The 5839-nt window shown below is 36.1% G+C and overlaps 1 protein-coding gene across 1 annotated transcript in view; it reads right to left on the bottom strand.

Annotated features, from left to right (window-relative positions):
* Nucleotides 1-4674: 4674 nt before the first annotated feature.
* The window catches only part of LOC145291454 (uncharacterized), a 76991-nt gene continuing 75826 nt past the window's right edge, over nucleotides 4675-5839 (bottom strand). Inside the window, exon 7 of the mRNA XM_080137313.1 lies at nucleotides 4675-5839. This exon is cut by the window's right edge and continues 635 nt beyond it. The gene's annotated coding sequence lies outside the window, so the exon portion shown is untranslated.

Genomic DNA, 5839 nt, shown 5'->3' with positions numbered 1-5839 from the left:
TCGTATATACATTTACAATCCTCATTAGCCAAAGCATGGAGTACTGTTACCACATCTGGGCTAGCGCATCTTCCACTAGTGTTTCACTCTTACAAAATATCCAAAAATGATACGAAATCTTATAAGTCCCACACTATCGGCTAAGCACCAACCTCTGCCTCATCGCCGCAGTGTTACATCCCTGTGACTGTTTTACAAGTACTGTAGTGGAATATTTTCTAATAAAGTTATAGTACTTATGCCCCCCTTGACGTACACACTTTCGACTAACCCGATAAGCAGTAAAATCCCATCCTTATATTGTTGAAAAGAGTGCCATTCGCCATGCAACATAAAAGTTGGAAATGTTCATTATAATTGTTAAATGAAAGGGGCTTTGTCTTGGAAACTTTGAATGTAACTATTTTTAGCCTCATAACATTGCCATAGTGTGGCGGTCACTTTTGAAGTATTAAGACATTGCCATAGTTATACGTGTGTTTACTTTTCCCACGCGTCCAGAATAGAGTGGATAATGAAACGTTTGCAAGAATGATTAAGTTTACTGGCAGGAAAGCCGGATGTGAAATGAAGTATTGATCCTTGGGTTACACTCACATGTGTAGCGTGATCGACCTGAGGGAGCAAATTGCCTCTCATTGGGGAGCCGGGTATGCTAAGATAGCTTTGAGGGATCCCGGGCAACGTAAGATATCCTAAAGACTTAAAATAGAAGATATAAATATATATTTTGTTTCATTATCAAAACAGATATATTTGCTTATTGTTTGGAAGTCAGAGATATACATTATGTTATTCAAAATTGACGACAGCAAATCATCTGGCCCGACGAACTCAGTGCCGGGGATTCTGACTGACAGCCGGTGACCCATGGGTCATGAGAATTAGATGTTGACTTTGAATCTCAGATTGCAAGCTAGCGATATGGCTGAATTGCACACCCGCAATCTGGGGTTTTCCGTAAGTGCGTGGCATAATTTGATTGGCTGAGGAAACATTCCACCCCAAACATTTACACCCCTATTTAGTGCTAGTGCCGCGCGAAGTTAGCCAGTTTCGAAAGAGCCTCCCGTTTCCAGTCAGAGTTTGTACGCGGAACTCGAAGTAACAACACCTCTCCCTGAGACGTGACCCCTCCTACAAACCATCTGTGTGCTGCCTCCAAAGAGAAGAGAAATTTGAGACTTTTAAAAACTTACTAAGAACTGAACCATATATTTGTAAAAAAAAAATCTGTAATATATTTTGTGAAGTAGAATAGAAGTCAAGCGTCTGTTGTCCTTCTTGCCTGCGTGAGTTTTGTTATTCGTTTTCAGCATACCAGATTCAATGTGACGGCCTCCAGAAGTACAAGACGACACGAGCCAAGTTTTCGAAGATCAGGTGTCCTTACGTAACTTCATTAAAGAGGGTGTTACACATGAACGTCATGCTTTTGTATGTATGGACATGAAGAACAACACGGATCTTTCTTTTAACAACAAAGGATTTAATTATATTAAATATTCATTCAGTAATACTGTACGAATGACTTTTACTGAGATTTTATGTTGTCAAAAGGCTACCAAACTTCACCAGCTTTATCAGATTTTTAACAGTATGTTTCCTCTTAATGCACGTTTTTTTTTTTTTTTTTTTTTTTTTTTTTTTGTAAAACGCGTTTTCATTGGATAACTTCCTTTTTTTCATTTGATTAATCGTTTCGGTTGGTAATCCCGCTTCCCAGAATACCAGACTTAAAGATTGAAAATAAAAACAATTGATGCACTTCTTGACTTCCATTCACATGAAAATTATAGCACAACGAAATCCCATTGCTAAGAAAAATTTCAATAAGTCCCCTTACAAATTAATCCATACAAATTTTTTTTTTTATTTTACATCTTACGTTTGATTCAATGTCTTTTTACTAAATAGAATTCGAATCCTTTTACCAGTAACTAAATAAAATTATTACTTAAATACAATAGTCCGACTTCGATTTGTCCATTCGGATAAATAATGATTTCGTTATTTTTTTATTGCATAATTCTAAGCATCGTTTACAATGCTAATATGTATAAAGTATTTCATAATACGAATATATCAGATATGTTGGCGTGTCTTATTTTAAGGTGGGAACACAGACACGAATGCGTAGTGGACATGATCCTTGAGTGTCTTCTGTTCTCTGAGAATTGTTTGTTTAGGTGTATTTGACATAAAGATGCTTTACATGTAACCCCTGAGAAAATATTCAAAATAAGATCGAGTTCGGCGGCCAAATAATAGCTCATCGACACGATAATGCACTGGCTAATACATGAAGTGATACACTATCTTTTCGTGAAGTAATTTCACAACAGTAGATCAACTTTTGTCATTAAATCCAATAAGACCAATAATACAGGGTGCCCTAAAAAAACGGGCCCCAACTCTAATTAGTTCTCGTTTTTTAGTGTTTTGTCCGAATGAAATGAAACTTTGGTCATAACTAGTTTATTATATTCAAGACATCACATCAAAACACTAGGGTCTTTGGCCTTTTTTTCTCCGTTGACTGTAAAATGGTCAGAAAAACAATTGAATGTCATCTGCTTTTTTGGGGAGGGGGTCACCCTGTATATTACGACAAGTATAAACTATGATATAGTTTGTGGTTTTTACTACTAAACTATTACTACAACGATTAAGAGGTAAAAAAAAACTTAACATTTGGATATTTGTGAATTGTTTTAGATGACGATTTATAGTTCGTACTCTTTAGATTATTCGAACTATTGTTCTCATCTTGAGTGTAATTTTCACCACGTTTTGGTCGATGTAACCTCCAACCTTCTCTGGGTGTATCTTGTCGAACTTGGGTGCCTGTGCGGAATTTTGAACAGAACACTTTATTTAATCCACGGGTGTCGAACTCTGAAATCGTTTTATTGAACCTAGGAAGTTAAACAGACATTTGAACGGAACCCTTCGTTTAATCTACGGGGATAGCATGCTCTTTTTCCATTAGCCATGACTGGGGAGGAGTCCTAAGTAATTCGCAATTGTATTTTGAGTATTGTCTACACTGAGAATTGAATCTTCAACCTCCAGAAGAGTGTAACTCACCACTAAATTTTACCAAGCAATTTAGCAACTGCGCTACAGATCTTTTCGCAAGATTCATGTAGATTCCTGAGTTCAACAGAAAGATTTCTGAGTTCGACAAGATACACTTGAAGGAAGTTGAAAGTTATTCTATGAAAGCCAGATAGACACCATACTTTTTTATACCACGCCTGTTTAAACTGAAATACGCTTATCACAATAGTATTATGTGGATGTATAATTAAAAAAAAAACTTGCCATATTTCCATTCTATTGAGGTCAGGCGCGAACAAAGACCACATAACTTTATTATAATATATTTCTTCAAACTGAAACATAAATATCAAAGTATACTTACACGGACAGATATAAAAAGTTTTTTGTTAAAGTTTGTGGAATATTTCCATTCTATGGAGGTCAGGCGCGGATGCAGACACCACAATTTTATTGTACCATTCCTGTTCAAGCTTAAATATACTTTTCAAAGTATTCTTATGCGCATCTTTATCAAAAGCACTGGTAAAAGGTTTTAATTTTTTTATTTCCATTATTTGGGATCAGGCGCGTACGCAGACCGCACAAATTTAATAAACCACCTCTGTTCAACATGTAACATGCACATTTTTGCTCCTTAATACATCTATCATTGTATGTGGTAGTTTACTATAATAGTAAACCATACAGGAGCCTGTATGTGTACAGACACACACACAGACATTTAGCTTATATATATACTAGCATTTCAGCCCGGCGTTGCCCGGGTTTTTGGCGGTGTATGTTGAGCAAAAAAAAAAGCGGTCAATTTTTTTAAACTTTGACCCCAATTATGAACCCTTAACATTTATTGTTTGGGGCTTAAATCAGGTTATTGAGTTAGATCCATGTCCAAGGAACCTATATCTAAAATTTCAAGTGTTTAGACCCAAAATTGGCGGAGGAGTTTGGTAGAGTTCTCAAAGGTCAAATCGTTGAACTTTGACCCCTTAATAGCCAAATTTCTGGCCGAAAACCAATCACATAGATTTTCCCAAATCGCAGTACTCTGTATATCAAATTTCGAGTCTGTAGTCTAAAAATATTGACAGAGTTATTGCGTAGGGAAATGTACACAGACAGACACACACACAGACATGTTCACTTATATATATATATATATATATATATATATATATATATATATATATATATATATATGTTGGGCTTGAAACCGACGGTACCAATGTTTTTCTGAACTTCTGTACAATTAAATAAATATATATGTATATATATATATATATATATACGTTTAAATAGATATTTTGATTTATGCATATTTATTATTATACTAGCGAGGGGTACCCGGCGTTGCCCGGGTGTTTGTAGGGGTGTGTGGTGTTAAATAAAAAAGAAGCCGGGGGGTAGGATCGAAGCCGAACCCCTGAGGCGAAGTTTGAAAATAAAATCGGCCAGCCAGAAGTGAAAGATGTTTGAAAGTCGTCCAGCGTTACGACGACGACGATGACGATGTAAGCATTGTTATAAGCGAAGTAAGAAAAGAAAACAACGTGTTAATTAAGCGGGGGGGGGGGTGAAACACAAAAAAAATAACGTAAGACAAACGAACGATTAAAACAGAAAAACGAACGAACGTTACGTGAAAAATGGCTTAAATAATACAGGGTTCAATATTTAAATTTAAAAAATCGAAAAAAAAAAAAAAAAGATATCCCACACTACGATTCGAACCCAAAACGTTTAGATAATGAACCAAGGTCTTAACTACCTGAGCTAAAGCGACGTCTTTAAAGTTTGTTTGGTTTATCAACTATTTAAAGTAAATCAGGTTACGACGTCCTGACGTCATCTGACGCATGCGTTGTTGACCCTCCTCCCTGTCGAAAATTGTCGATTTCGGGGTGAAAAAGTTAACGTTTTTCTCGTTTTCTGTCTAGACATCTCTCTCTCTCTCTCTCTCTCTCTCTCTCTCTCTCTCTCTCTCTCTCTCTCTCTCACTCACTTCGTCTTCCTTACTCTAAAGACTGGAAAATGGCGTCTGGCTGTTTTTATTTTTAAAAACTTCGTTCGTTAATATTTTTTGTAAGCGTAATTTTTTTTTACTTCACATGTTTGTCTTGTTATTTTTCGTTTAACTATCGTATCTACCTATTTTGAATGTGGTAATAACTTAGGTAACGTTGCCATAGCGTAGAAGTTCATAGTTTAGCTTTAATTAATTTTTTTTTTACCGATAACAACATTTTTAAATTGTAAATTCAGACCGCCATTAGAGCTTGCTGACGTCAAGATCACGTGACATGACTCAGCGGGTTTTAAATACAAGTTGACACAAAATAAACGGCCGCGTGTATACTTTATGTAGAAGAGTTGGCGGCCGTATTTTTTGAGGCAGTTATAAATCGATTTAGTAATATGTAATGTCACTTTTGGGGGGGCAGAAAATCGATCAGTTGACGCACTTCTGATGATCACTTTGGGCCAATTTTTCGATATTTATCGTCCGGAAGGTGGGGCTTTCATATGAGACCAAGTTTGTGAATTTTTGTTTTGTCTGTCGAAAGTTTTTAGCAGACACAAAAACATACATACATACACACAAACATACATACACACATTTTCACTTTTATATATATAGATATATATATATAATAGTTATTCACTGACGCGTATTTCATAGAGGTTTAACCCTGCAACCACAAAGCCCGTAGTCGGGTGTGTTACGACTACGCTATGAAGCCTCGACTGGAATATCGTTTTAAATTAATGTCGAGAT

This window comes from Euprymna scolopes, chromosome 12 (assembly GCF_053919585.1).
Source record: "Euprymna scolopes isolate OS-2025 chromosome 12, ASM5391958v1, whole genome shotgun sequence".
Lineage (NCBI taxonomy): Eukaryota > Metazoa > Mollusca > Cephalopoda > Sepiida > Sepiolidae > Euprymna > Euprymna scolopes.
The sequence above is the reverse complement of the archived record's forward strand: the minus strand, read 5'-3'. Positions and strand labels throughout refer to the sequence as shown.